This window comes from Leuresthes tenuis, unplaced genomic scaffold, assembly GCF_036924035.1.
Source record: "Leuresthes tenuis unplaced genomic scaffold, fLeuTen1.0.hap1 SCAF_1, whole genome shotgun sequence".
Lineage (NCBI taxonomy): Eukaryota > Metazoa > Chordata > Actinopteri > Atheriniformes > Atherinopsidae > Leuresthes > Leuresthes tenuis.
The window spans coordinates 43,697,748-43,723,952 of NW_027325355.1; the positions used below are offsets into that span (position 1 = coordinate 43,697,748).

Here is a 26,205-nt window from a genome sequence, read left to right on the forward strand (position 1 = left end):
ATACGGTTCCTCTATGCAACCAGATAATTGCCGAGAAAGGCTGATGTGTAGCGGACAAATCATCTTCTCTGATGTGATCATTCTCTGCAACTGAAACTGAGACTCTCAGATCACCTCGTGTCTATCAACAAAGCAGCAGCAGCTGAAGATGACCAACTTCTTCACGTGTCACAGGGTGATCAGACGTTGCAACAAAAGACATGCAGGTGGTAGAGAGAAGAGAAAAAGCTTACAGCACCTGGTATTCCCAAGCTGTCTCCTATCCAAGTACTAACCAGGTACAACCCTGCTTGGCTTCCGAGATCAGACGAGGTCGGGCTTATTCAGGGTGGTGTGGCCGTAAGCAACAATGTCTCTGACAAATGTGCATTATATAGGTACTGGAATCATACGGTTCCTCTATGCAACCAGATAATTGCTGAGAAAGGCTGATGTGTAGCGGGCAAATCATCTTCTTCCCTGACGTGATAATTTTCTCCAGCTGAACATGAGACTCTCAGATCACTTCGTGTCTGCCAACAAAGCAGCAGAAGCTGAAGATGACCAACTTCCTCATGTGTCACAGGGTGATCAGACGTTGCAACAAAAGACATGCAGGTGGTAGAGAGAAGAGAAAAAGCTTAAGGTACCTGGTATTCCAAAGCGGTCTCCCATTCAAGTACTAACCAGGCCCAACCGTGCTTGGCTTCCGAGATCAGACGAGGTCGGGCTTATTCAGGGTGGTGTGGCCGTAAGCAAAAATATCGGTGACAATTGTGCATTATATAGGTACTGGAATCATACACTTCCTCTGTGTAACCAGATAATTGCCGAAAAAGGCTGACTTGTAGTGGGTTCATCTTCCTCCTTGATGTGATTATTCTCTTCAGCTGAAACTGAGACTCTCAGATCACTTCGTGTCTGCCAACAAAGCAGCAGAAAATGAAGATAACCAACTTCCTCATGTGTCACAGGGTGATCAGACGTTGCAACAAAAGACATGCAGGTGGTAGAGAGAAGAGAAAAAGCTTAAGGCACCTGGTATTCCCAAGCAGTCTCCCATTCAAGTACTAACCAGGCCCAACCCTGCTTGGCTTCCGAGATCAGACGAGGTTGGGCTTATTCAGGGTGGTGTGGCCATAAGCAACAATTTTGGTGACAAATGTGCATTATATAGGTACTGGAATCATACACTTCCTCTGTATAACCAGATAATTGCCGAAAAAGGCTGACTTGTAGTGGGTTCATCTTCCTCCTTGATGTGATTATTCTCTGCAGCTGAAACTGAGACTCTCAGATCACCTCGTGTCTATCAACAAAGCAGCAGCAGCTGAAGATGACTAACTTCTTCACGTGTCACAGGGTGATCAGACGTTGCAACAAAAGACATGCAGGTGGTAGAGAGAAGAGAGAAAGCTTACAGCACCTGGTATTCCCAAGCTGTCTCCCATCCAAGTACTAACCAGGTACAACCCTGCTTGGCGTCCGAGATCAGACGAGGTCGGGCTTATTCAGGGTGGTGTGGCCGTAAGCAACAATGTCTCTGACAAATGTGCATTATATAGGTACTGGAATCATACGGTTCCTCTATGCAACCAGATAATTGCCGAGAAAGGCTGATGTGTAGCGGGCAAATCATCTTCTCTGATGTGATCATTATCTGCAACTGAAACTGAGACTCTCAGATCACTTCGTGTCAGCCAACAAAGCAGCAGCAGCTGAAGATGACTAACTTCTTCACGTGTCACAGGGTGATCAGACGTTGCAACAAAAGACATGCAGGTGGTAGAGAGAAGAGAGAAAGCTTACAGCACCTGGTATTCCCAAGCTGTCTCCCATCCAAGTACTAACCAGGTACAACCCTGCTTGGCGTCCGAGATCAGACGAGGTCGGGCTTATTCAGGGTGGTGTGGCCGTAAGCAACAATGTCTCTGACAAATGTGCATTATATAGGTACTGGAATCATACGGTTCCTCTATGCAACCAGATAATTGCCGAGAAAGGCTGATGTGTAGCGGGCAAATCATCTTCTCTGATGTGATCATTATCTGCAACTGAAACTGAGACTCTCAGATCACTTCGTGTCAGCCAACAAAGCAGCAGCAGCTGAAGATGACCAACTTCCTCATGTGTCACAGGGTGATCAGGAGTTGCAACAAAAGACATGCAGGTGGTAGAGAGAAGAGAAGAAGCTTACAGCACCTGGTATTCCCAAGCAGTCTCCCACCCAAGTACTAAGGAGGTTCAGCCCTGCTTGGCTTCCGAGATCAGACGAGGTCGGGCATGTTCAGGGTGGTGTGGCCGTAAGCAACAATGTGTCTGACAAATGTGCATTATATAAGTACAGGAATCATACGGTTCCTCTATGTAACCAGATAATTGCTGAGAAAGGCTGATCTGTAGTGGGCACATCTTCTTCCCTGAAGTGATTATTCTCTTTTGCTGAAACTGAGACTCTCAGATCACTTCGTGTCTTCCAACAAAGCAGCAGCAGCTGAAGATGGCCAACTTCCTCATGTGTCACAGGGTGATCAGACGTTGCAACAAAAGACATGCAGGTTGTAGAGAGAAGAGAAAACGCTTACAGCACCTGGTATTCCCAAGCAGTCTCCCATTAAAGTACTAACCAGGCCCAACCCTCCTTGGCTTCCGAGATCAGACGAGGTCGGGCTTATTCAGGGTGGTGTGGCCATAAGGAACAATTTCTGTGACAAATGTGCATTATATAGGTACTGGAATCATACACTTCCTCTATGTAACCAGATAATTGCAGAGAAAGGCTGACGTGTTATGGGCACATCTTCTTCCCTGATGTGATTATTCTCTGCAGCTGAAACTGAGACTCTCAGATCACTTCGTGTCTGCCAACAAAGCAGCAGCAGCTGAAGATGACCAACTTCCTCATGTGTCACAGGGTGATCAGACGTTGCAACAAAAGACATGCAGGTTGTAGAGAGAAGAGAAAACGCTTACAGAACCTGGTATTCCCAAGCAGTCTCCCATTAAAGTACTAACCAGGCCCAACCCTCCTTGGCTTCCGAGATCAGACGAGGTCGGGCTTATTCAGGGTGGTGTGGCCGTAAGGAACAATTTCTGTGACAAATGTGCATTATATAGGTACTGGAATCATACGGTTCCTCTATGTAACCAGATAATTGCTGAGAAAGGCTGATCTGTAGTGGGCACATCTTCTTCCCTGACGTGATAATTTTCTCCAGCTGAACATGAGACTCTCAGTTCACTTCGTGTCTGCCAACAAAGCAGCAGAAGCTGAAGATGACCATCTTCCTCATGTGTCACAGGGTGATCAGACGTTGCAACAAAAGACATGCAGGTGGTAGAGAGAAGAGAAAAAGCTTAAGGTACCTGGTATTCCCAAGCGGTCTCCCATTCAAGTACTAACCAGGCCCAACCGTGCTTGGCTTCCGAGATCAGACGAGGTCGGGCTTATTCAGGGTGGTGTGGCCGTAAGCAAAAATATCGGTGACAATTGTGCATTATATAGGTACTGGAATCATACACTTCCTCTGTGTAACCAGATAATTGCCGAAAAAGGCTGACTTGTAGTGGGTTCATCTTCCTCCTTGATGTGATTATTCTCTTCAGCTGAAACTGAGACTCTCAGATCACTTCGTGTCTGCCAACAAAGCAGCAGAAAATGAAGATGACCAACTTCCTCATGTGTCACAGGGTGATCAGACGTTGCAACAAAAGACATGCAGGTGGTAGAGAGAAGAGAAAAAGCTTAAGGCACCTGGTATTCCCAAGCAGTCTCCCATTCAAGTACTAACCAGGCCCAACCCTGCTTGGCTTCCGAGATCAGACGAGGTTGGGCTTATTCAGGGTGGTGTGGCCATAAGCAAAAATTTTGGTGACAAATGTGCATTATATAGGTACTGGAATCATACACTTCCTCTGTATAACCAGATAATTGCCGAAAAAGGCTGACTTGTAGTGGGTTCATCTTCCTCCTTGATGTGATTATTCTCTGCAGCTGAAACTGAGACTCTCAGATCACCTCGTGTCTATCAACAAAGCAGCAGCAGCTGAAGATGACTAACTTCTTCACGTGTCACAGGGTGATCAGACGTTGCAACAAAAGACATGCAGGTGGTAGAGAGAAGAGAAAAAGCTTACAGCACCTGGTATTCCCAAGCTGTCTCCCATCCAAGTACTAACCAGGTACAACCCTGCTTGGCGTCCGAGATCAGACGAGGTCGGGCTTATTCAGGGTGGTGTGGCCGTAAGCAACAATGTCTCTGACAAATGTGCATTATATAGGTACTGGAATCATACGGTTCCTCTATGCAACCAGATAATTGCCGAGAAAGGCTGATGTGTAGCGGGCAAATCATCTTCTCTGATGTGATCATTCTCTGCAACTTAAACTGAGACTCTCAGATCACTTCGTGTCAGCCAACAAAGCAGCAGCAGCTGAAGATGACCAACTTCCTCATGTGTCACAGGGTGATCAGACGTTGCAACAAAAGACATGCAGGTGGTAGAGAGAAGAGAAAAAGCTTAAGGCACCTGGTATTCCCAAGCGGTCTCGCATTCAAGTACTAACCAGGCCAAACCCTGCTTGGCTTCCGAGATCAGACGAGGTCGGGCTTATTCAGGGTGGTGTGGCCGTAAGCAACAATATCGGTGACAAATGTGCATTATATAGGTACTGGAATCATACACTTCCTCTGTGTAACCAGATAATTGCCGAAAAAGGCTGACTTGTAGTGGGTTCATCTTCCTCCTTGATGTGATTATTCTCTCCAGCTGAAAATGAGACTCTCAGATCACCTCGTGTCTATCAACAAAGCAGCAGCAGCTGAAGATGACCAACTTCTTCACGTGTCACAGGGTGATCAGACATTGCAACAAAAGACATGCAGGTGGTAGAGAGAAGAGAAAAAGCTTAAAGCACCTGGTATTCCCAAGCAGTCTCCCATCCAAGTACTAACCAGGCCCAAACCTGCTTGGCTTCCAAGAGCAGACGAGGTCGGGCTTATTCAGGGTGGTGTGGCCGTAAGCAACAATATCTGTGACAAATGTGCATTATATAAGTACTGGAATCATACACTTCCTCTATGTAACCAGATAATTGCCGAGAAAGGCTGACTTGTAGTGGGCACATATTCTTCCCCGATGTGATTATTTTCTGCAGCTGAAACTGAGACTCTCAGATCACTTTGTGTCTGCCAACAAAGAAGCAGCAGCTGCTGAAGATGACCAACTTCCTCATGTGTCACAGGATGATCAGACGTTGCAACAAAAGACATGCAGGTGGTAGAGAGGAGAGAAGAAGCGTACAGCACCTGGTATTCCCAAGCAGTCTCCCATCCAAGTACTAACCAGGCCCAAACCTGCTTGGCTTCCAAGATCAGACGAGGTCGGGCTTATTCAGGGTGGTGTGGCCGTAAGCAACAATATCTGTGACAAATGTGCATTATATAAGTACTGGAATCATACACTTCCTCTATGTAACCAGATAATTGCCGAGAAAGGCTGACTTGTAGTGGGCACATCTTCTTCCCCGATGTGATTATTTTCTGCAGCTGAAACTGAGACTCTCAGATCACTTTGTGTCTGCCAACAAAGAAGCAGCAGCTGCTGAAGATGACCAACTTCCTCATGTGTCACAGGATGATCAGACGTTGCAACAAAAGACATGCAGGTGGTAGAGAGGAGAGAAGAAGCGTACAGCACCTGGTATTCCCAAGCAGTCTCCCATCCAAGTACTAAGCAGGCTCAACCCTGTTTGGCTTCCGAGATCAGACGAGGTCGGGCATGTTCAGGGTGGTGTGGCCGCAAGCGACAATGTCTCTGACAAATGTGCATTATATAGGTACTGGAATCATACGGTTCCTCTATGCAACCAGATAATTGCCGAGAAAGGCTGATGTGTAGCGGGCATATCATCTTCTCTGATGTGATCATTCTCTTCAGCTGAAACTGAGACTCTCAGATCACTTCGTGTCTGCCAACAAAGCAGCAGAAGCTGAAGATGACCAACTTCCTCATGTGTCTCAGGGTGATCAGACGTTGCAACAAAAGACATGTAGGTGGTAGAGAGAAGAGAAAAAGCTTAAGGCACCTGGTATTCCCAAGCGGTCTCGCATTCAAGTACTAACCAGGCCCAACCCTGCTTGGCTTCCGAGATCAGACGAGGTCGGGCTTATTCAGGGTGGTGTGGCCGTAAGCAACAATATCGGTGACAAATGTGCATTATATAGGTACTGGAATCATGCACTTCCTCTGTGTAACCAGATAATTGCCGAAAAAGGCTGACTTGTAGTGGGTTCATCTTCCTCCTTGATGTGATTATTCTCTCCAGCTGAAAATGAGACTCTCAGATCACCTCGTGTCTATCAACAAAGCAGCAGCAGCTGAAGATGACCAACTTCTTCACGTGTCACAGGGTGATCAGACATTGCAACAAAAGACATGCAGGTGGTAGAGAGAAGAGAAAAAGCTTACAGCACCTGGTTATTCACAAGCTGTCTCCCATCCAAGTAGTAAGCAGTTACAACCCTGCTTGGCGTCCGAGATCAGACGAGGTGGGGCTTATTCAGGGTGGTGTGGCCGTAAGCAACAATGTCTCTGACAAATGTGCATTATATAGGTACTGGAATCATACGGTTCCTCTATGCAACCAGATAATTGCCGAGAAAGGCTGACTTGTAGTGGGCACATCTTCTTCCCTGACGTGATAATTCTCTCCAGCTGAAAATGAGACTCTCAGATCACTTCGTGTCTGCCAACAAAGCAGCAGCAGCTGAAGATGACCAACTTCCTCATGTGTCACAAGGTGATCAGACGTTGCAACAAAAGACATGCAGGTGGTAGAGAGAAGAGAAAAAGCTTAAAGCACCTGGTATTCCCAAGCAGTCTCCCATCCAAGTAATAACCAGGCCCAAACCTGCTTGGCTTCCAAGATCAGACGAGGTCGGGCTTATTCAGGGTGGTGTGGCCGTAAGCAACAATATCTGTGACAAATGTGCATTATATAAGTACTGGAATCATACACTTCCTCTATGTAACCAGATAATTGCCGAGAAAGGCTGACTTGTAGTGGGCACATCTTCTTCCCCGATGTGATTATTTTCTGCAGCTGAAACTGAGACTCTCAGATCACTTCGTGTCTGCCAACAAAGAAGCAGCAGCTGCTGAAGATGACCAACTTCCTCATGTGTCACAGGATGATCAGACGTTGCAACAAAAGACATGCAGGTGGTAGAGAGAAGAGAAGAAGCTTACAGCACCTGGTATTCCCAAGAGGTCTCCCATCGAAGTACTAACCAGGCCCAAACCTGCTCTGCTTCCGAGATCAGACGAGGTCGGGCTTATTCAGGGTGGTGTGGCCGTAAGCAACAATATCTCTGACAAATGTCCATTATATAGGTACTGGAATCATACGGTTCCTCTATGCAACCAGTTAATTGCAGAGAAAGGCTGATGTGTAGCGGGCACATCTTCTTCCCCCATGTGATTATTTTCTGCAGCTGAAACTGAGACTCTCAGATCACTTCGTGTCTGCCAACAAAGAAGCAGCAGCTGCTGAAGATGACCAACTTCCTCATGTGTCACAGGATGATCAGACGTTGCAACAAAAGACATGCAGGTGGTAGAGAGGAGAGAAGAAGCGTACAGCACCTGGTATTCCCAAGCAGTCTCCCATCCAAGTACTAAGCAGGCTCAACCCTGTTTGGCTTCCGAGATCAGACGAGGTCGGGCATGTTCAGGGTGGTGTGGCCGCAAGCGACAATGTCTCTGACAAATGTGCATTATATAGGTACTGGAATCATACGGTTCCTCTATGTAACCAGATAATTGCTGAGAAAGGCTGATCTGTAGTGGGCACATCTTCTTCCCTGAAGTGATTATTCTCTTTAGCTGAAACTGAGACTCTCAGATCACTTCGTGTCTTCCAACAAAGCAGCAGCAGCTGAAGATGGCCAACTTCCTCATGTGTCACAGGGTGATCAGACGTTGCAACAAAAGACATGCAGGTTGTAGAGAGAAGAGAAAAAGCTTACAGCACCTGGTATTCCCAAGCAGTCTCCCATTAAAGTACTAACCAGGCCCAACCCTCCTTGGCTTCCGAGATCAGACGAGGTCGGGCTTATTCAGGGTGGTGTGGCCGTAAGGAACAATTTCTGTGACAAATGTGCATTATATAGGTACTGGAATCATACGGTTCCTCTATGTAACCAGATAATTGCCGAGAAAGGCTGACTTGTAGTGGGCACATCTTCTTCCCTGACGTGATAATTCTCTCCAGCTGAAAATGAGACTCTCAGATCACTTCGTGTCTGCCAACAAAGCAGCAGCAGCTGAAGATGACCAACTTCCTCATGTGTCACAAGGTGATCAGACGTTGCAACAAAAGACATGCAGGTGGTAGAGAGAAGAGAAAAAGCTTAAAGCACCTGGTATTCCCAAGCAGTCTCCCATCCAAGTACTAACCAGGCCCAAACCTGCTTGGCTTCCAAGATCAGACGAGGTCGGGCTTATTCAGGGTGGTGTGGCCGTAAGCAACAATATCTGTGACAAATGTGCATTATATAAGTACTGGAATCATACACTTCCTCTATGTAACCAGATAATTGCCGAGAAAGGCTGACTTGTAGTGGGCACATCTTCTTCCCCGATGTGATTATTTTCTGCAGCTGAAACTGAGACTCTCAGATCACTTCGTGTCTGCCAACAAAGAAGCAGCAGCTGCTGAAGATGACCAACTTCCTCATGTGTCACAGGATGATCAGACGTTGCAACAAAAGACATGCAGGTGGTAGAGAGAAGAGAAGAAGCTTACAGCACCTGGTATTCCCAAGAGGTCTCCCATCGAAGTACTAACCAGGCCCAAACCTGCTCTGCTTCCGAGATCAGACGAGGTCGGGCTTATTCAGGGTGGTGTGGCCGTAAGCAACAATATCTCTGACAAATGTCCATTATATAGGTACTGGAATCATACGGTTCCTCTATGCAACCAGTTAATTGCAGAGAAAGGCTGATGTGTAGCGGGCACATCTTCTTCCCCCATGTGATTATTTTCTGCAGCTGAAACTGAGACTCTCAGATCACTTCGTGTCTGCCAACAAAGAAGCAGCAGCTGCTGAAGATGACCAACTTCCTCATGTGTCACAGGATGATCAGACGTTGCAACAAAAGACATGCAGGTGGTAGAGAGGAGAGAAGAAGCGTACAGCACCTGGTATTCCCAAGCAGTCTCCCATCCAAGTACTAAGCAGGCTCAACCCTGTTTGGCTTCCGAGATCAGACGAGGTCGGGCATGTTCAGGGTGGTGTGGCCGCAAGCGACAATGTCTCTGACAAATGTGCATTATATAGGTACTGGAATCATACGGTTCCTCTATGTAACCAGATAATTGCTGAGAAAGGCTGATCTGTAGTGGGCACATCTTCTTCCCTGAAGTGATTATTCTCTTTAGCTGAAACTGAGACTCTCAGATCACTTCGTGTCTTCCAACAAAGCAGCAGCAGCTGAAGATGGCCAACTTCCTCATGTGTCACAGGGTGATCAGACGTTGCAACAAAAGACATGCAGGTTGTAGAGAGAAGAGAAAACGCTTACAGCACCTGGTATTCCCAAGCAGTCTCCCATTAAAGTACTAACCAGGCCCAACCCTCCTTGGCTTCCGAGATCAGACGAGGTCGGGCTTATTCAGGGTGGTGTGGCCATTAGGAACAATTTCTGTGACAAATGTGCATTATATAGGTACTGGAATCATACACTTCCTCTATGTAACCAGATAATTGCAGAGAAAGGCTGACGTGTTATGGGCACATCTTCTTCCCTGATGTGATTATTCTCTGCAGCTGAAACTGAGACTCTCAGATCACTTCGTGTCTGCCAACAAAGCAGCAGCAGCTGAAGATGACCAACTTCCTCATGTGTCACAGGGTGATCAGACGTTGCAACAAAAGACATGCAGGTTGTAGAGAGAAGAGAAAACGCTTACAGAACCTGGTATTCCCAAGCAGTCTCCCATTAAAGTACTAACCAGGCCCAACCCTCCTTGGCTTCCGAGATCAGACGAGGTTGGGCTTATTCAGGGTGGTGTGGCCGTAAGGAACAATTTCTGTGACAAATGTGCATTATATAGGTACTGGAATCATACGGTTCCTCTATGTAACCAGATAATTGCTGAGAAAGGCTGATCTGTAGTGGGCACATCTTCTTCCCTGACGTGATAATTTTCTCCAGCTGAACATGAGACTCTCAGATCACTTCGTGTCTGCCAACAAAGCAGCAGAAGCTGAAGATGACCATCTTCCTCATGTGTCACAGGGTGATCAGACGTTGCAACAAAAGACATGCAGGTGGTAGAGAGAAGAGAAAAAGCTTAAGGTACCTGGTATTCCCAAGCGGTCTCCCATTCAAGTACTAACCAGGCCCAACCGTGCTTGGCTTCCGAGATCAGACGAGGTCGGGCTTATTCAGGGTGGTGTGGCCGTAAGCAAAAATATCGGTGACAATTGTGCATTATATAGGTACTGGAATCATACACTTCCTCTGTGTAACCAGATAATTGCCGAAAAAGGCTGACTTGTAGTGGGTTCATCTTCCTCCTTGATGTGATTATTCTCTTCAGCTGAAACTGAGACTCTCAGATCACTTCGTGTCTGCCAACAAAGCAGCAGAAAATGAAGATGACCAACTTCCTCATGTGTCACAGGGTGATCAGACGTTGCAACAAAAGACATGCAGGTGGTAGAGAGAAGAGAAAAAGCTTAAGGCACCTGGTATTCCCAAGCAGTCTCCCATTCAAGTACTAACCAGGCCCAACCCTGCTTGGCTTCCGAGATCAGACGAGGTTGGGCTTATTCAGGGTGGTGTGGCCATAAGCAAAAATTTTGGTGACAAATGTGCATTATATAGGTACTGGAATCATACACTTCCTCTGTATAACCAGATAATTGCCGAAAAAGGCTGACTTGTAGTGGGTTCATCTTCCTCCTTGATGTGATTATTCTCTGCAGCTGAAACTGAGACTCTCAGATCACCTCGTGTCTATCAACAAAGCAGCAGCAGCTGAAGATGACTAACTTCTTCACGTGTCACAGGGTGATCAGACGTTGCAACAAAAGACATGCAGGTGGTAGAGAGAAGAGAAAAAGCTTACAGCACCTGGTATTCCCAAGCTGTCTCCCATCCAAGTACTAACCAGGTACAACCCTGCTTGGCGTCCGAGATCGGGCTTATTCAGGGTGGTGTGGCCGTAAGCAACAATGTCTCTGACAAATGTGCATTATATAGGTACTGGAATCATACGGTTCCTCTATGCAACCAGATAATTGCCGAGAAAGGCTGATGTGTAGCGGGCAAATCATCTTCTCTGATGTGATCATTCTCTGCAACTTAAACTGAGACTCTCAGATCACTTCGTGTCAGCCAACAAAGCAGCAGCAGCTGAAGATGACCAACTTCCTCATGTGTCACAGGGTGATCAGACGTTGCAACAAAAGACATGCAGGTGGTAGAGAGAAGAGAAAAAGCTTACAGCACCTGGTATTCCCAAGCAGTCTCCCATCCAAGTACTAAGGAGGCTCAACCCTGCTTGGCTTACGAGATCAGGCATGTTCAGGGTGGTGTGGCCGTAAGCAACAATGTGTCTGACAAATGTGCATTATATAAGTACAGGAATCATACGGTTCCTCTATGTAACCAGATAATTGCTGAGAAAGGCTGACTTGTAGTGGGCACATCTTCTTCCCTGACGTGATCATTTTCTCCAGCTGAACATGAGACTCTCAGATCACTTCGTGTCTGCCAACAAAGCAGCAGAAGCTGAAGATGACCAACTTCCTCATGTGTCACAGGGTGATCAGACGTTGCAACAAAAGACATGCAGGTGGTAGAGAGAAGAGAAAAAGCTTAAGGTACCTGGTATTCCCAAGCGGTCTCCCATTCAAGTACTAACCAGGCCCAACCGTGCTTGGCTTCCGAGATCAGACGAGGTCGGGCTTATTCAGGGTGGTGTGGCCGTAAGCAAAAATATCGGTGACAATTGTGCATTATATAGGTACTGGAATCATACACTTCCTCTGTGTAACCAGATAATTGCCGAAAAAGGCTGACTTGTAGTGGGTTCATCTTCCTCCTTGATGTGATTATTCTCTTCAGCTGAAACTGAGACTCTCAGATCACTTCGTGTCTGCCAACAAAGCAGCAGCAGCTGAAGATGACCACCTTCCTCATGTGTCACAGGGTGATCAGACGTTGCAACAAAAGACATGCAGGTGGTAGAGAGAGGAGAAAAAGCTTACAGCACCTGGTATTCCCAAGAGGACTCCCATCCAAGTACTAACAAGGCCCAATCCTGCTTGGCTTCCAAGATCAGACGAGGTCGGGCTTATTCAGGGTGGTGTGGCCGTAAGCGACATTAACTGTGACAAATGTGCATTATATAGGTAATGGAATCATACACTTCTTCTATGTAACCAGATAATTGCAGAGAAAGGCTGACTTGTAGTGGGCACATCTTCTTCCCTGATGTGATTATTCTCTGCAGCTGAAACTGAGACTCTCAGATCACTTTGTGTCTGCCAACAAAGAAGCAGCAGCTGCTGAAGATGACCAACTTCCTCATGTGTCACAGGATGATCAGACGTTGCAACAAAAGACATGCAGGTGGTAGAGAGGAGAGAAGAAGCGTACAGCACCTGGTATTCCCAAGCAGTCTCCCATCCAAGTACTAAGCAGGCTCAACCCTGTTTGGCTTCCGAGATCAGACGAGGTCGGGCATGTTCAGGGTGGTGTGGCCGCAAGCGACAATGTCTCTGACAAATGTGCATTATATAGGTACTGGAATCATACGGTTCCTCTATGCAACCAGATAATTGCCGAGAAAGGCTGATGTGTAGCGGGCATATCATCTTCTCTGATGTGATCATTCTCTTCAGCTGAAACTGAGACTCTCAGATCACTTCGTGTCTGCCAACAAAGAAGCAGCAGCTGCTGAAGATGACCAACTTCCTCATGTGTCACAGGATGATCAGACGTTGCAACAAAAGACATGGAGGTGGTAGACAGAAGAGAAGAAGCTTACAGCACCTGGTATTCCCAAGAGGTCTCCCATCGAAGTACTAACCAGGCCCAACCCTGCTTGGGTTCCGAGATCACACGAGGTTGGGCATATTCAGGGTGGTGTGGCCGTAAGTAACAATGTCTGTGACAAATGTGCATTATATAGGTACTGGAATCATACGGTTCCTCTATGCAACCAGATAATTGCCAAGAAAGGCTAACTTGTAGTGGGCACATCTTCTTCCCTGATGTGATTATTCTCTACAGCTGAAACTGAGACTCTCAGATCACTTCGTGTCTGCCAAAAAAGCAGCAGCAGCTGAAGATGACGAACTTCTTCACGTGTCACAGGGTGATCAGACGTTGCAACAAAAGACATGCAGGTGGTAGAGAGAAGAGAAAAAGCTTACATCACCTGGTATTCCCAAGCGGTCTCTCATCAAAGTACTAACCACGCCCAAACCTCCTTGGCTTCTGAGATCAGACGAGGTCAGACATATTCAGGGTGGTTTGGCCGTAAGCAACAATCTCTGTGACAAATGTGCATTATATAGGCAATGGAATCATATGGTTCCTCTATGTAACCAGATAATTGCCGAGAAAGGCTGATATGTAGTGGGCACATCTTGTTCCCTGACGTGATAATTTTCTCCAGCTGAAAATGAGACTCTCAGATCACTTCGTGTCTGCCAATAAAGCAGCAGCAGCTGAAGATGACCAACTTCCTCATGTGTCACAGGGTGATCAGACGTTGCAACAAAAGACATGCAGGTTGTAGAGAGAAAAGAAAAAACCTACAGCACCTGGTATTCCCAAGCAGTCTCCCATCCAAATACTAACAAGGCCCAACCCTGCTTGGCTTCCGAGATCAGACTTATTCAGGGTGGTGTGGCCGTAAGCAACAATAACTGTGACAAATGTGCATTATATAGGTACGATAGGTGCGACGTTTTAACTGCGGCGTTAAGTTTACGTTAAGTGTCTGTCTGTCTGTCTGTCTGTTCGCAGATGATTGCTCGTCTGTTACTGTGTGATTATTGTTACAATGTTAATAAAGTTTGATAATTTTACTTGAACCAAGAACAGCCTTCACATTTTTATTTAATTTCCCTTTGCAAAACAGGACGACAGTGAGTGTGAGTGACATCCATTTAATGCAATTGTCAAAAGTGAAGCCAGAATTACTTGGAGAATTATTTTACATTTATTAACAAAACCCAACACTCTTTGTCTCAACCAAAGATTTTTTAAAAATACTTTCTTTGCTCAATTTGGAATTTGTTTCATTCACTTGTGTTGCACAAATAGTGATACAGATAGATAGCTAGTCTCTCAAATAATTGAGTGTACCAAAAAAAGAGGGGAAAAATGATGGGAGACTTATTTACATTTACAGTTATACACATTTTGTGTGCTGCCCCCTACAGTAGGCTTTAGTAAAGTCCAAAGCACTGTGGTATGTTGGGGTGTTGCCACAATACAGGTTCGAATCCCACAAGAAACATGAAAATTAAACAGATGATAAACCTTGCAATAAGTGCAGAGGTGTGTGTAAACAATGTTGAGAAGATAAGAGAATAGAGAAAAGTGGATATAGTGTACGTTTTTTCTCCTTTTCTCCCCCCCCCCTTCCTCTTTTTTTCCTTTTCCCCCCTTTCGGGCAGTCCCTTTTGCCCCTTTTTTGGCCGAAAGGTCAGCACTCTGGACTTTGAATCCAGTGATCCGAGTTCAAATCTCGGTGGAACCTACAGGTGTGCTGTCATGTTTGTGTTCTGGAAAGAAAATGAGTGGATGAGGTTAGTCAGTTGTCAAGTCCCACCAGAGTGTGTGATTGACCAATTCCAAAGAGAGGGCTTAAATTGTTTAATGTTGAAAAAGTGAAACATTCAGCTGAGAGGGTCTGTGCTATTTGCCTTCTCACCTCCGGGTGTCTCTAATTGAATCTATTTGATTTCTTCTTCCATATTAATTTGCAATGCATATATTTTTCCATGCTCTCCGTTTGGAATTTGGACACAGAAGCCAAAGGAGAAGGAAACAGGAAAAACAATCCCATGGTAACAATCAGCGACAAGGAGAACTACTCAAAAGCCTACATAATTAACCCGGTGCCCAACCATGGGCCAACCAATCATCCAATCAAGGAGCGGCAATTTCTGCCGGCCGGGATCTGAGCGCCAACTCCATGCGGTGCGCACAAGTTGGTACTGATTTAGGAAAAAGAGGATTGTACAATTTTACTCCTTGGTATGGATACTCTTTCAAAAAAGTCCAAAAAATAAAATATGTGGTTGACAAAACTGTGTGACTCAGTCCTTCAACACAAAAGGCAGGCAAAGGAAAATCAGCTGTCCTCTCTATCTAATCATAGGAGGATGGCCTGACTACGATCAGGGACCTGAGCAGCAAAGAATAGATAGACATGATAAATAGTTATATATATATATATATACATATATATATGTACATACTAGTCTCCAATACTACTATGATAAAAAGAGATCCAATGTACAGGTCTAAGTTGTACAGGAATGTGTTGTAGAAATTTGTTCTATATTTTTGTTGTAAATCCACAACAGGTTTCATCATCTGCTAATCCTGAAGGAGACACTAGTTGTAAAGGAATTTATTAATACATAAAAATGCTTATATTATAAGACTGAAACATTCTTGAACAGCAGATCACTGTAAAGACATACATATAATATTGTGATTATGTCAGTGGGTCAACAATTTTGTAAAGGCAACTTTACATAAAAAAATTTAAAATCTTGTAAAAATATAACAATGTAAACATAAAAACAGCAACCTCAAAACAAAACATAGCATGTTACCTGGATGGAAAACCATGCGTCTCTACAGCCTGAAGGAAGAAATCTTGGGCTGTTGATGCCTTGTTGTTATTGGTAGCATGTCGGTACATGATCTTTGTGAGCATTTGGAAAACATAAAAACCACAGAAACACATTAAACATTAACTACAATAATATAAGAATAATAAATGAATGAAATATTGTTCCATGTGTAATGTTAGACTTAAAGCTATACTTACCTTTCTGGCATGTAGCACGGCACTTATTAAAAATTTAAACTACTTGAACTGTCTCCTCATCTATGTGCTAACAACCAGAACCCACTGATGTGGACTCAGAAATAAAGTTTCCAATGTTTTCCAAACACAAATGAATACATTTCAGAAATGTACTGAGGCCAGATAGAAAAAGTGCACGTGCAGCCGCTTTAAACTGTCAAACAGGCAATGTAACGGCAGTTATATTTATGTTTCGCCACTAGATGCAGCTATGATTTTATGGCCATAGAGAATGTCCGTATAACACGTTTGTTTTAAGTGTTTTGATGTATATATTTAATATTTAGCAATGTTTAAAGGATATAGTTAATAACATTTGGTGTTAGGTAAAAGTTAAAAGTTAAAACTTGATAAGTTTAGTTTAAGGTGACGGTGATGTCACTTCCGGTTTAAAAAAGCGGTCCGGTAAACTGGTATCATTGATATGGATCCAATAAAGAAAGCAATCAACGAAGACCATAAGCGGTTTTAAGTTTACCGGTTTGTCCACTTGCAGGCCAAAGTGGTATGTAAGTTTGTGTTTGTAAATAATATATTTTCTTTTAGTTGAGGCATGTGTAATGTAATATTTGTACATCATTTGTGTTTTATCAGTTCTACGGTGTACTTGTGGTGAAAGCCGACGATGAAGACCACAGTAAAAATCAGTGAAAAGAACACAAGTCTCGTATCTGTGAACAAGCCAGCATATGTTTTTTTCCAAAGACCACGTCCAGCATTTGATTGAAATTGACCTCTCTGCCCCCTGTATTTCCACACTGCTGGTGTATCAGTGAGAACACTGAAACGCAGAATGCGACAGTGGGGCCTCTCAAAAAGGGAAGGCTACAGTAAAATGACAGATGATGAACTTGACAGCTTGGTCTCTGCCATCAAGCAAGACTCCCAGAATTTGGGTTGGTGCTTTTTACAGAAAGTTTTTATTTGAATTATATCATGCACTTGTCCATAGCATTATAAAAAGATTTGTGCCATAAAAGTAACATTTGAAATTGCCGGCCATATAGGCTCCACAACTAAGTCTAGCTGAGGGCCGGCTACTTTAATGACTGCTATTTTTATAGCCTAAAGGCTATCAATATTATTTTTTAAATTTTCTGTGCCTTAGTGGAGAGTCCTGGACATTATCATAGCAACGGTCATCATAGCATGTATACCTGAGAAAAAGTTAAATGCCTAAATTGTTTGTTTACATGATTATCAATCAATATATCTTAAATAAAAGTGGTTTTCACTTCTTTTCCTACAGGTCACAGAATGGTAAAAGGTCGTCTTAGGGCTTTAGGCCACAGAGTTCAGTGGACAGAGTGTGGGATTCGATGCACCGGGTTGATAGGGTAGGAATACTACAGAGAATGACAAGCCTCGGATGTGTTGTGAGAAGGACCTACAATGTCGCAGCTCCTCTGTCACTCGTACATATAGATACCAACCACAAGTTGATCAGGTAAGCTGACAGCAAAGGACATCACATGGACATTATATATTTATATATTGATTTAAAAAATGGTCTATGGCATACATTCTGCAGAGTTCTGGAATCTGGTGTAATGGACCACGATGTAGCTGCGTTAAACAATTGATACATTTTTATTGAACAGATATGGTGTGGTAATGTTTGGAATAGATGTCTCTTCAAGAAAGGTCAGTGTCCCCATGGAGATTATAGTGTGTGATATAATATTCAACTTAATTTATTTAAAGCTATACTTTTCTTTTGTAAGCTTAAAATGCTCCTAATAAGCTTATGGCGCACTAAAATGGAAAAGCAAGCCACCAGGTGTTGAAATTACACGCGAACTACAACGCAGGCCGTTGTAGATCACAAGTTGTTTATATTCGGACACGGCAAGCACAAGAATAGCCTTGATGGACGTGGTAACTGGACCGCTGATAACTTGACAACATTCTCCGCTCCGACATCCGGGGGAGATGGAACGCACCATCACTTTCTCACCTCACACGTCAGGGAGGAAGGGAGCGTCACAGGTCAGGCAGGGGGAAGAGGGTGAGACTTTGGAGGGAGGGGGAGTTTTTCATGTTTAAATTTTTAATAAGTGCCGTGCTACATGCCAGAAAGGTAAGTATAGCTTTAAGTCTAACATTACACATGGAACAATATTTCATTCATTTATTATTCTTATATTATTGTAGTTAATGTTTAATGTGTTTCTGTGGTTTTTATGTTTTCCAAATGCTCACAAAGATCATGTACCGACATGCTACCAATAACAACAAGTCATCAACAGCCCAAGATTTCTTCCTTCAGGCTGTAGAGACGCATGGTTTTCCATCCAGGTAACATGCTATGTTTTGTTTTGAGGTTGCTGTTTTTATGTTTACATTGTTATATTTTTACAAGATTTTAAATTTTTTTATGTAAAGTTGCCTTTACAAAATTGTTGACCCACTGACATAATCACAATATTATATGTATGTCTTTACAGTGATCTGCTGTTCAAGGATGTTTCAGTCTTATAATATAAGCATTTTTATGTATTAATAAATTCCTTTACAACTAGTGTCTCCTTCAGGATTAGCAGATGATGAAACCTGTTGTGGATTTACAACAAAAATATAGAACAAATTTCTACAACACATTCCTGTACAACTTAGACCTGTACATTGGATCTCTTTTTATCATAGTAGTATTGGAGACTAGTATGTACATATATATATGTATATATATATATAACTATTTATCATGTCTATCTATTCTTTGCTGCTCAGGTCCCTGATCGTAGTCAGGCCATCCTCCTATGATTAGATAGAGAGGACAGCTGATTTTCCTTTGCCTGCCTTTTGTGTTGAAGGACTGAGTCACACAGTTTTGTCAACCACATATTTTATTTTTTGGACTTTTTTGAAAGAGTATCCATACCAAGGAGTAAAATTGTACAATCCTCTTTTTCCTAAATCAGTACCAACTTGTGCGCACCGCATGGAGTTGGCGCTCAGATCCCGGCCGGCAGAAATTGCCGCTCCTTGATTGGATGATTGGTTGGCCCATGGTTGGGCACCGGGTTAATTATGTAGGCTTTTGAGTAGTTCTCCTTGTCGCTGATTGTTACCATGGGATTGTTTTTCCTGTTTCCTTCTCCTTTGGCTTCTGTGTCCAAATTCCAAACGGAGAGCATGGAAAAATATATGCATTGCAAATTAATATGGAAGAAGAAATCAAATAGATTCAATTAGTGACACCCGGAGGTGAGAAGGCAAATAGCACAGACCCTCTCAGCTGAATGTTTCACTTTTTCAACATTAAACGATTTAAGCCCTCTCTTTGGAATTGGTCAATCACACACTCTGGTGTGACTTGACAACTGACTAACCTCATCCACTCATTTTCTTTCCAGAACACAAACATGACAGCACACCTGTAGGTTCCACCGAGATTTGAACTCGGATCACTGGATTCAAAGTCCAGAGTGCTAACCTTTCGGCCAAAAAAGGGGCAAAAGGGACTGCCCGAAAGGGGGGAAAAGGAAAAAAAGAGGAAGGAGGGGGGGGGAGAGAGAAAAAGAAAAGGAGAAAAAACGTACACTTTATCCACTTTTCTCTATTCTCTTATCTTCTCAACATTGTTTACACACACCTCTGCACTTATTGCAAGGTTTATCATCTGTTTAATTTTCATGTTTCTTGTGGGATTCGAACCTGTATTGTGGCAACACCCCAACATACCACAGTGCTTTGGACTTTACTAAAGCCTACTGTAGGGGGGAGCACACAACATGTGTATAACTGTAAATGTAAATAAGCCTCCCATCATTTTTCCCCTCTTTTTTTGGTACACTCAATTATTTGAGAGACTAGCTATCTATCTGTATCACTATTTGTGCAACACAAGTGAATGAAACAAATTCCAAATTGAGCAAAGAAAGTATTTTTAAAAAATCTTTGGTTGAGACAAAGAGTGTTGGGTTTTGTTAATAAATGTAAAATAATTCTCCAAGTAATTCTGGCTTCACTTTTGACAATTGCATTAAATGGATGTCACTCACACTCACTGTCGTCCTGTTTTGCAAAGGGAAATTAAATAAAAATGTGAAGGCTGTTCTTGGTTCAAGTAAAATTATCAAACTTTATTAACATTGTAACAATAATCACACAGTAACAGACGAGCAATCATCTGCGAACAGACAGACAGACAGACAGACACTTAACGTAAACTTAACGCCGCAGTTAAAACGTCGCATGAAATGGAAGCTGTCCAAGCGCACTGCAGACCTCCATGGGTGGAAGAGTTTGACCACTGAAGACACACCTGTGAAAAACAAAGTCAGCCGCTGCCCAATTGCCAGTACCACTCCTCCCACAAGTGGAGTGGTAACAGTGTGTGTGTGTGTGGCACACAGTTTTTCAAACGTATATTTGATAAAGAATTTTATCATTTTTACCCACCTGACTGGCTGCAGCAGTCCCGGTCAACATAGATGACCTCAGGTTCAGCTTGGCCCGCATTCTTGTATCGAGTGACGATGCCATGGCACAACTCTTCCAACCCTGCACCTTCACCCGTTGTCAGAACAGAGTTCAGAACCTGGCCAAACTCGTTGCCGATGTTTATCATCCATGCAGCACTGTCCCCAATAGCGCCAGCCAGCTTCTTGGTGATCTGTAAAAGAAACACTACTTTCAAACTGTTTGTTGTAATTATACACGTGTGCATGTGTCAAACCGACATTCAAGCACTTGCACCTGTAATCATATTCCTGCACATTTTTCATTTTCCCTCTTTTTTCCCCTCCTCTTTTTTTTTGGGGGGGGGGGGGGCAATAAATATAGCTTTCCCAGTGATAACTACTAATACAACCGATTCTCCGCAACAACCAAAAGATTCATCGCACACAAGGCCTTGAAATTGATTTTGGTCAAGAAAGAGGTTTCAGAATATGAAGATCAAATTCAGAGTCTGACAGTGACTTTTAGAAGAGGATGACATTAATCATCAGCTATCTCCTAAACGGGAATGAACCAGAGCTAGACAGCAGCAGGCCCCAGGACCAAGTAGTCAGCAGCCGAGCTGAGATTGAGATCTTACTTATGTTTTGTAAATGTTCAAAGTTCTAAAAAAGTTCAAATGAATAATACATGATAGTTATACCAAAAAACCTTGCTTCATTTGCACTTTTCTTGAATGTTTTCCATCCTTTTTATTTTTACTACTACTAGTACTTGGATGGTAGACTGCCTGGGAATACCAGGTGCTTTAAGCTTTTTCTCTTCTCTCTACCACCTTTTGTTGCAACGTCTGATCACCCTGTGACACATGAGGAAGGTGGTCATCTTCAGCTGCTGCTTTGTTGGCAGACACGAAGTGATCTGAGAGTCTCAGTTTCAGCTGCAGAGAATGATCACATCAGAGAAGATGATATGCCCGTTACACATCAGCCTTTCTCTGCAATTATCTAGTTGCATAGAGGAACCGTATGATTCCAGTACCTATATGATGCACATTTGTCAGTGACATTGTTGCTTACGGCCACACCACGTTGAACATGCCCGACCTCGTCTGATCTCGGAAGCCAAGCACGGTTGGGCCTGGTTAGTACTTGGATGGAAGACCTCTTGGGAATACCAGGTGCTGTAAGCTTTTTCTCTTCTTTCGACCACCTGCATGTCTTTTGTTGCAACGTCTGATCACCCTGTGACACATGAGGAAGTTGGTCATCTTCAGCAGCTGCTGCTGCTTTGTTGGCAGACACGAAGTGATCTGAGAGTCTCAGTTTCAGCTGCAGAGAATGATCACATGAGGGAAGAAGATTTGCCCACTACAAGTCAGCCTTTCTCGGCAATTATCTGGTTACATAGAGGAACCGTATGATTCCATTACCTATATAATGCACATTTGTCAAAGACATTGTCGCTTACGGCCACACCACCCTGAATATGCCCGACCTCGTCTGATCTCGGAAGCCAAGCAGTGTTGGGCCTGGTTAGTACTTTGTTGGTATACAGCTTGGGAATACCAGGTGCTGTAAGCTTTTTCTCTCCTCTCAACCACCTGCATGTCTTTTGTTGCAACGTCTGATCACCCTGTGACACATGAGGAAGTTGGTCATCTTCAGCTGCTGCTGCTTTGTTGGCAGACACGAAGTGATCTGAGAGTCTCATTTTCAGCTAGAGAGAATTATCACGTCAGGGAACAAGATGTGCCCACTACATATCAGCCTTTCTCGGCAATTATCTGGTTACATAGAGGAACCATATGATTCCATTGCCTATATAATGCACATTTGTCACAGAGACTGTTGCTTACGGCCAAACCACCCTGAATATGTCTGATCTCGGAAGCCAAGGAGGGTTGGGCCTGGTTAGTACTTGGATGGGAGACTGCTTGGGAATACCAGGTGCTGTAAGCTTCTTCTCTTCTCTCTACCACCTCCATGTCTTTTGTTGCAACGTCTGATCATCCTGTGACACATGAGGAAGTTGGTCATCTTCAGCTGCTGCTGCTTTGTTGGCAGACATGAAGTGATCTGAGAGTCTCAGTTTCAGTTGCAGAGAATGATCACATCAGAGAAGATGATTTACCCGCTACACATCAGCCTTTCTCGGCAATTATCTGGTTGCATAGAGGAACCGTATGATTCCAGGACCTATATAATGCACATTTGTCAGAGACATTGCTGCTTACGGCCACACCACCCGGAACATGCCCGACCTCGTCTGATCTCGGAAGCCAAGCAGGGTTGGGCCTGGTTAGTACTTGGATGGGAGACCACTTGGTAATACCAGGTGCTGTAAGCTTCTTCTCTACTCTCTACCACCTTCATGTCTTTTGTGGCAACGTCTGATCCTCCTGTGACACATGAGGAAGTTGGTCATCTTCAGCTGCTGCTGCTTCTTTGTTGGCAGACACGAAGTGATCTGAGAGTCTCAATTTCAGCTGCAGAGAATAATCACATCAGGGAAGAACATGTGCCCACTACAAGTCAGCCTTTCTAGGCAATTATCTGGTTACATAGAGGAAGTGTATGATTCCATTGCCTATATAATGCACATTTGTCACGGAGATTGTTACTTACGGCCAAACCACCCTGAATATGTCTGACCTTGTCTGATCTCGGAAGCCAAGGAGGGCTGGGCCTGGTTAGTACTTTGATGGGACACCGCTTGGGAATACCAGGTGCTGTAAGCTTTTTCTCTTCTCTCTACCACCTGCATGTCTTTGGTTGCAATGTCTGATCGCCCTGTGACACATGAGGAAGTTGGTCATCTTCAGCTGCTGCTGCTTTGTTAGCAGACACGAAGTGATCTGAGAGTCTCAGTTTCAGCTGCAGAGAATAATCACATCAAGGAAGAAGATGTGCCCACAACAAGTTAGCCTTTCCCTGCAATTATCTGGTTACATAGAGGAACTGTATTATTCCAGTACCTATATAATGCACATTTTTCACAGACATTGTTACTTACGGCCACACCACCGTAAATATGCCCGACCTCGACTAATCTCGGAACCCAAGCAGGGTTGGGCCTGGTTAGTACTTGAATGGGAGACCCCTTGGGAATGCCAGGTGCTGTAAGCTTTTTCTCTTCTCTCTACCACCTGCATGTATTTTGTTGCAAGGTCTGATCGCCCTGTGACACATGAGGAAGTTGGTCATCTTCAGCTGCTGCTGCTTTGTTGGCAGACACGAAGTGATCTGAGAGTCTCATTTTCAGCTGGAGAGAATAATCACGTCAGGGAAGAAGATGTGCCCACTATTTATCAGCCTTTCTCTGCAATTATCTGGTTATATAGAGGAACCGTATGATTCCAGTACCTATACAATTTACATTTGTCACAGACATTGTTGCTTACGGCCACACCACCCTGAATATGCCTAACCTCGTCTGATCTCGGAAGCCAAGCAGGGTTGTGCCTGGTTAGTACTTGGATGGGAGACCGCTTGGGAATACCAGGTGCTGTAAGCTTTTTCTCTTCTCTCTACCACCTCCATGTCTTTTGTTGCAACGTCTGATCACCCTGTGACACGCGAAGAAGTTGGTCATCTTCAGCTGCTGCTGCTTTGTTGGCAGACACAAAGTGATCTCAGAGTTTCAGTTTCAGCTGCAGAGAATAATCACATCAGGGAAGAAGATGTGCCCACTACAAGTCAGCCTTTCTCGGCAATTATCTGGTTACATAGAGGAAGTGTATGATTCCAGTACCTATATAATACACATTTGTAACAGATATCGTTGCTTACCGCCACACCACCCTGAATAAGCTCAACCTCGTCTGATCTCGGAAGCCAAGCAGGGTTGGGCCTGGTTAGTTCTTGAATGGGAGACCGCTTGCGAATACCAGGTGCTGTAAGCTTTTTCTCTTCTCTCTACCACCTGCATGTCTTTTGTTGCAACGTCTGATCACCCTGTGACACATGAGGAAGTTGGTCATCTTCAGCTGCTGCTGCTTTGTTGGCAGACACGAAGTGATCTGAGAGTCTCATTTTCAGCTAGAGAGAATTATCACGTCAGGGAACAAGATGTGCCCACTACATATCAGCCTTTCTCGGCAATTATCTGGTTACATAGAGGAACCATATGATTCCATTGCCTATATAATGCACATTTGTCACAGAGACTGTTGCTTACGGCCAAACCACCCTGAATATGTCTGATCTCGGAAGCCAAGGAGGGTTGGGCCTGGTTAGTACTTGGATGGGAGACTGCTTGGGAATACCAGGTGCTGTAAGCTTCTTCTCTTCTCTCTACCACCTCCATGTCTTTTGTTGCAACGTCTGATCATCCTGTGACACATGAGGAAGTTGGTCATCTTCAGCTGCTGCTGCTTTGTTGGCAGACATGAAGTGATCTGAGAGTCTCAGTTTCAGTTGCAGAGAATGATCACATCAGAGAAGATGATTTACCCGCTACACATCAGCCTTTCTCGGCAATTATCTGGTTGCATAGAGGAACCGTATGATTCCAGGACCTATATAATGCACATTTGTCAGAGACATTGCTGCTTACGGCCACACCACCCGGAACATGCCCGACCTCGTCTGATCTCGGAAGCCAAGCAGGGTTGGGCCTGGTTAGTACTTGGATGGGAGACCACTTGGTAATACCAGGTGCTGTAAGCTTCTTCTCTACTCTCTACCACCTTCATGTCTTTTGTGGCAACGTCTGATCCTCCTGTGACACATGAGGAAGTTGGTCATCTTCAGCTGCTGCTGCTTCTTTGTTGGCAGACACGAAGTGATCTGAGAGTCTCAATTTCAGCTGCAGAGAATAATCACATCAGGGAAGAACATGTGCCCACTACAAGTCAGCCTTTCTAGGCAATTATCTGGTTACATAGAGGAAGTGTATGATTCCATTGCCTATATAATGCACATTTGTCACGGAGATTGTTACTTACGGCCAAACCACCCTGAATATGTCTGACCTTGTCTGATCTCGGAAGCCAAGGAGGGCTGGGCCTGGTTAGTACTTTGATGGGACACCGCTTGGGAATACCAGGTGCTGTAAGCTTTTTCTCTTCTCTCTACCACCTGCATGTCTTTGGTTGCAATGTCTGATCGCCCTGTGACACATGAGGAAGTTGGTCATCTTCAGCTGCTGCTGCTTTGTTAGCAGACACGAAGTGATCTGAGAGTCTCAGTTTCAGCTGCAGAGAATAATCACATCAAGGAAGAAGATGTGCCCACAACAAGTTAGCCTTTCCCTGCAATTATCTGGTTACATAGAGGAACTGTATTATTCCAGTACCTATATAATGCACATTTTTCACAGACATTGTTACTTACGGCCACACCACCGTAAATATGCCCGACCTCGACTAATCTCGGAACCCAAGCAGGGTTGGGCCTGGTTAGTACTTGAATGGGAGACCCCTTGGGAATGCCAGGTGCTGTAAGCTTTTTCTCTTCTCTCTACCACCTGCATGTATTTTGTTGCAAGGTCTGATCGCCCTGTGACACATGAGGAAGTTGGTCATCTTCAGCTGCTGCTGCTTTGTTGGCAGACACGAAGTGATCTGAGAGTCTCATTTTCAGCTGGAGAGAATAATCACGTCAGGGAAGAAGATGTGCCCACTATTTATCAGCCTTTCTCTGCAATTATCTGGTTATATAGAGGAACCGTATGATTCCAGTACC

At 44.3% G+C, this 26,205-nt stretch overlaps 45 pseudogenes; 12 read left to right on the forward strand and 33 right to left on the reverse strand.

Moving 5' to 3' along the window:
* Positions 1–226: 226 nt before the first annotated feature.
* On the reverse strand, positions 227–345 carry LOC140277583 (5S ribosomal RNA; annotated as a pseudogene).
* A 272-nt stretch (positions 346–617) lies between these two features.
* On the reverse strand, positions 618–736 carry LOC140287447 (5S ribosomal RNA; annotated as a pseudogene).
* A 269-nt stretch (positions 737–1,005) lies between these two features.
* On the reverse strand, positions 1,006–1,124 carry LOC140274999 (5S ribosomal RNA; annotated as a pseudogene).
* A 269-nt stretch (positions 1,125–1,393) lies between these two features.
* On the reverse strand, positions 1,394–1,512 carry LOC140290579 (5S ribosomal RNA; annotated as a pseudogene).
* A 269-nt stretch (positions 1,513–1,781) lies between these two features.
* On the reverse strand, positions 1,782–1,900 carry LOC140290580 (5S ribosomal RNA; annotated as a pseudogene).
* A 269-nt stretch (positions 1,901–2,169) lies between these two features.
* On the reverse strand, positions 2,170–2,288 carry LOC140293249 (5S ribosomal RNA; annotated as a pseudogene).
* A 269-nt stretch (positions 2,289–2,557) lies between these two features.
* Positions 2,558–2,676, reverse strand: LOC140290944 (5S ribosomal RNA; annotated as a pseudogene).
* Positions 2,677–2,945: 269 nt separating this feature from the next.
* Positions 2,946–3,064, reverse strand: LOC140293779 (5S ribosomal RNA; annotated as a pseudogene).
* Positions 3,065–3,333: 269 nt separating this feature from the next.
* Positions 3,334–3,452, reverse strand: LOC140266940 (5S ribosomal RNA; annotated as a pseudogene).
* A 269-nt stretch (positions 3,453–3,721) lies between these two features.
* On the reverse strand, positions 3,722–3,840 carry LOC140275010 (5S ribosomal RNA; annotated as a pseudogene).
* Positions 3,841–4,109: 269 nt separating this feature from the next.
* LOC140290581 (5S ribosomal RNA) lies at positions 4,110–4,228 on the reverse strand (annotated as a pseudogene).
* Positions 4,229–4,497: 269 nt separating this feature from the next.
* LOC140291334 (5S ribosomal RNA) lies at positions 4,498–4,616 on the reverse strand (annotated as a pseudogene).
* A 269-nt stretch (positions 4,617–4,885) lies between these two features.
* On the reverse strand, positions 4,886–5,004 carry LOC140291172 (5S ribosomal RNA; annotated as a pseudogene).
* A 272-nt stretch (positions 5,005–5,276) lies between these two features.
* On the reverse strand, positions 5,277–5,395 carry LOC140280366 (5S ribosomal RNA; annotated as a pseudogene).
* Positions 5,396–5,667: 272 nt separating this feature from the next.
* Positions 5,668–5,786, reverse strand: LOC140289650 (5S ribosomal RNA; annotated as a pseudogene).
* Positions 5,787–6,055: 269 nt separating this feature from the next.
* Positions 6,056–6,174, reverse strand: LOC140268016 (5S ribosomal RNA; annotated as a pseudogene).
* Positions 6,175–6,832: 658 nt separating this feature from the next.
* LOC140294175 (5S ribosomal RNA) lies at positions 6,833–6,951 on the reverse strand (annotated as a pseudogene).
* Positions 6,952–7,223: 272 nt separating this feature from the next.
* LOC140301871 (5S ribosomal RNA) lies at positions 7,224–7,342 on the reverse strand (annotated as a pseudogene).
* Positions 7,343–7,614: 272 nt separating this feature from the next.
* On the reverse strand, positions 7,615–7,733 carry LOC140289651 (5S ribosomal RNA; annotated as a pseudogene).
* A 269-nt stretch (positions 7,734–8,002) lies between these two features.
* On the reverse strand, positions 8,003–8,121 carry LOC140279810 (5S ribosomal RNA; annotated as a pseudogene).
* Positions 8,122–8,390: 269 nt separating this feature from the next.
* LOC140289185 (5S ribosomal RNA) lies at positions 8,391–8,509 on the reverse strand (annotated as a pseudogene).
* Positions 8,510–8,781: 272 nt separating this feature from the next.
* On the reverse strand, positions 8,782–8,900 carry LOC140301875 (5S ribosomal RNA; annotated as a pseudogene).
* A 272-nt stretch (positions 8,901–9,172) lies between these two features.
* LOC140289653 (5S ribosomal RNA) lies at positions 9,173–9,291 on the reverse strand (annotated as a pseudogene).
* A 269-nt stretch (positions 9,292–9,560) lies between these two features.
* LOC140293090 (5S ribosomal RNA) lies at positions 9,561–9,679 on the reverse strand (annotated as a pseudogene).
* A 269-nt stretch (positions 9,680–9,948) lies between these two features.
* Positions 9,949–10,067, reverse strand: LOC140296574 (5S ribosomal RNA; annotated as a pseudogene).
* Positions 10,068–10,336: 269 nt separating this feature from the next.
* LOC140266945 (5S ribosomal RNA) lies at positions 10,337–10,455 on the reverse strand (annotated as a pseudogene).
* A 269-nt stretch (positions 10,456–10,724) lies between these two features.
* LOC140275015 (5S ribosomal RNA) lies at positions 10,725–10,843 on the reverse strand (annotated as a pseudogene).
* Positions 10,844–11,112: 269 nt separating this feature from the next.
* LOC140297227 (5S ribosomal RNA) lies at positions 11,113–11,221 on the reverse strand (annotated as a pseudogene).
* A 647-nt stretch (positions 11,222–11,868) lies between these two features.
* Positions 11,869–11,987, reverse strand: LOC140266958 (5S ribosomal RNA; annotated as a pseudogene).
* A 269-nt stretch (positions 11,988–12,256) lies between these two features.
* LOC140280996 (5S ribosomal RNA) lies at positions 12,257–12,375 on the reverse strand (annotated as a pseudogene).
* A 272-nt stretch (positions 12,376–12,647) lies between these two features.
* On the reverse strand, positions 12,648–12,766 carry LOC140289654 (5S ribosomal RNA; annotated as a pseudogene).
* A 272-nt stretch (positions 12,767–13,038) lies between these two features.
* LOC140316032 (5S ribosomal RNA) lies at positions 13,039–13,157 on the reverse strand (annotated as a pseudogene).
* Positions 13,158–13,426: 269 nt separating this feature from the next.
* On the reverse strand, positions 13,427–13,545 carry LOC140296784 (5S ribosomal RNA; annotated as a pseudogene).
* Positions 13,546–21,591: 8,046 nt separating this feature from the next.
* Positions 21,592–21,710, forward strand: LOC140299616 (5S ribosomal RNA; annotated as a pseudogene).
* Positions 21,711–21,982: 272 nt separating this feature from the next.
* On the forward strand, positions 21,983–22,101 carry LOC140288707 (5S ribosomal RNA; annotated as a pseudogene).
* Positions 22,102–22,370: 269 nt separating this feature from the next.
* LOC140295841 (5S ribosomal RNA) lies at positions 22,371–22,479 on the forward strand (annotated as a pseudogene).
* Positions 22,480–22,748: 269 nt separating this feature from the next.
* Positions 22,749–22,867, forward strand: LOC140299281 (5S ribosomal RNA; annotated as a pseudogene).
* A 272-nt stretch (positions 22,868–23,139) lies between these two features.
* LOC140293074 (5S ribosomal RNA) lies at positions 23,140–23,258 on the forward strand (annotated as a pseudogene).
* Positions 23,259–23,527: 269 nt separating this feature from the next.
* On the forward strand, positions 23,528–23,646 carry LOC140295954 (5S ribosomal RNA; annotated as a pseudogene).
* A 269-nt stretch (positions 23,647–23,915) lies between these two features.
* On the forward strand, positions 23,916–24,034 carry LOC140308962 (5S ribosomal RNA; annotated as a pseudogene).
* A 269-nt stretch (positions 24,035–24,303) lies between these two features.
* LOC140293937 (5S ribosomal RNA) lies at positions 24,304–24,422 on the forward strand (annotated as a pseudogene).
* A 269-nt stretch (positions 24,423–24,691) lies between these two features.
* LOC140295842 (5S ribosomal RNA) lies at positions 24,692–24,800 on the forward strand (annotated as a pseudogene).
* A 269-nt stretch (positions 24,801–25,069) lies between these two features.
* LOC140299282 (5S ribosomal RNA) lies at positions 25,070–25,188 on the forward strand (annotated as a pseudogene).
* A 272-nt stretch (positions 25,189–25,460) lies between these two features.
* LOC140293076 (5S ribosomal RNA) lies at positions 25,461–25,579 on the forward strand (annotated as a pseudogene).
* Positions 25,580–25,848: 269 nt separating this feature from the next.
* On the forward strand, positions 25,849–25,967 carry LOC140295955 (5S ribosomal RNA; annotated as a pseudogene).
* Positions 25,968–26,205: the final 238 nt, after the last annotated feature.